We start from the raw sequence: 2,500 nt of genomic DNA on the forward strand, positions 1-2,500 counted from the left end.
TGCGTTGCAACGTTGGCCGGTGACGTTGCAACGGAGGCAGGTCGCTTTGCAACGGATGCTGGGATCGTTGCAACGGAAGCTGGGGGCATTGCAACGTTGGCTGGGGGCGTTGCAACGGATGCCGAGCGCGTTGCAACGTTGGCTGGTGACGTTGCAACGGAGGCAGGGCGCGTTGCAACGGATGCTGGTGACGTTGCAACGGAGGCAGGGCGCGTTGCAACGTTGGCTGGGGGCGTTGCAACGGAGGCAGGTCGCGTTGCCACGGTTGCTGGTGACGTTGCAACGGAGGCAGGGCGCGTTGCAACGTTGGCTGGGAGCGTTGCAACGGATGCTGGTGACGTTGCAACGGAGGCAGGGCGCGTTGCAACGTTGGCTGGGGGCGTCGCAACGGAGGCAGGTCGCGTTGCCACGGTTGCTGGTGACGTTGCAACGGAGGCAGGGCGCGTTGCAACGTTGGCTGGGCGCGTTGCAACGTTGGCTGGGGGCAGTGCAACGGATGCTAGGGTCGGTGCAACGTTGGCCGTGCGCGTTGCAACAGAGGCAGGGCGCGTTGCAACGGATGCTGGTGACGTTGCAACGGAGGCAGGGCGCGTTGCAACATTGGCTGGGAGCGTTGCAACGGAGGCAGGGCGCGTTGCAACGTTGGCTGGGCGCGTTGCAACGGAGGCAGGGGACGGTGCAACGTTGGCTGGGCGCGTTGCAACGGAGGCAAGGTGCGTTGCAACGGATGCTGGGTTAGGTGCATCGTTGGCTGGTTTCGTTGCAACGGAGGCACCCGCCGTTGCAACGATGGCTCGGAGCGTTGCAACGGAGGAGCCAAATTTTCATATCTCATAATTGGCTCGTGCATTTTTTCTAAAATTTTGAGGGAACCTTGGTAATATTATGTGAAGGCTGCACAAAAAAATCCAGGTCAAAAATCGCACGTTTGCTCCGTTTTTCATTTTTTTTGAGTTTCCGGCTTTCCGGGCGGTAAAAAAATCGGCAAAAAAAATCGGCACGGTGTAAATTCACCAAATTTGGGGGATGGAAAGATCTTATTTTTCTAGAGGTTGTTGCAAAAAACGGCGTCAAAATTCGACCTCTAGAGCACTTTCCTTGAGTATGTCTCCTCACGGAAAAGGACGTCTACCCATGGCACTTTGGTAATGGCTCGGCAGCCTATTATAGGGGGGAGGGGTGTCGTGATGCTGAAACTCGAGTTGCCCAAAGGCTTGCTGGGCGCAATGCCAGCAAGATGCACGTTGCCTTGCCATCCCCTAGGCACACTAGCAAGCACGTTGTGGTTGTGGTGTGCCGCCGGGCTCCCCCGCCCCCCACGGAGGCACCCGCCGTTGCAACGATGGCTCGGAGCGTTGCAACGGAGGAGCCAAATTTTCATATCTCAGAATTGGCTCGTGCATTTTTCGTGAAATTTTGAGGGAACCTTGGTAATATTATGTGAAGGCTGCACAAAAAAATCCAGGTCAAAAATCGCAGGTTTGCTCCGTTTTTCATTTTTTTTGAATTTCCGGCATTCCGGGCGGTAAAAAAATCGTCAAAAAAAATCGGCACGGTGTAAATTCACCAATTTTGGAGGATGGAAAGATCTTATTTTTCTAGAGGTTGTTGCAAAAAACGGCGTCAAAATTCGACCTCTAGAGCACTTTCCTTTAGTATGTCTCCTCACGGAAAAGGACGTCTACCCGTGGCACTTTGGTAATGGCTCGGCAGCCTATTATAGGGGGGAGGGGTGTCGTGATGCTGAAACTCGAGTTGCCCAAAGGCTTGCTGGGCGCAATGCCAGCCAGATGCACGTTGCCTTGCCATCCCCTAGGCACACTAGCAAGCACGTTGTGGTTGTGGTGTGCCGCCGGGCTCCCCCGCCCCCCACGGAGGCACCCGCCGTTGCAACGATGGCTCGGAGCGTTGCAACGGAGGAGCCAAATTTTCATATCTCAGAATTGGCTCGTGCATTTTTCGTGAAATTTTGAGGGAACCTTGGTAATATTATGTGAAGGCTGCACAAAAAAATCCAGGTCAAAAATCGCATGTTTGCTCCGTTTTTCATTTTTTTTGAATTTCCGGCATTCCGGGCGGTAAAAAAATCGTCAAAAAAAATCGGCACGGTGTAAATTCACCAAATTTGGAGGATGGAAAGATCTTATTTTTCTAGAGGTTGTTGCAAAAAACGGCGTCAAAATTCGACCTCTAGAGCACTTTCCTTTAGTATGTCTCCTCACGGAAAAGGACGTCTACCCGTGGCACTTTGGTAATGGCTCGGCAGCCTATTATAGGGGGGAGGGGTGTCGTGATGCTGAAACTCGAGTTGCCCAAAGGCTTGCTGGGCGCAATGCCAGCAAGATGCACGTTGCCTTGCCATCCCCTAGGCACACTAGCAAGCACGTTGTGGTTGTGGTGTGCCGCCGGGCTCCCCCGCCCCCCACGGAGGCACCCGCCGTTGCAACGATGGCTCGGAGCGTTGCAACGGAGGAGCCAAATTTTCATATCTCAGAATTGG

Source organism: Arachis ipaensis, chromosome B7, assembly GCF_059453495.1.
Source record: "Arachis ipaensis isolate K30076 ecotype BB chromosome B7, ASM5945349v1, whole genome shotgun sequence".
NCBI classification, from domain to species: domain Eukaryota; kingdom Viridiplantae; phylum Streptophyta; class Magnoliopsida; order Fabales; family Fabaceae; genus Arachis; species Arachis ipaensis.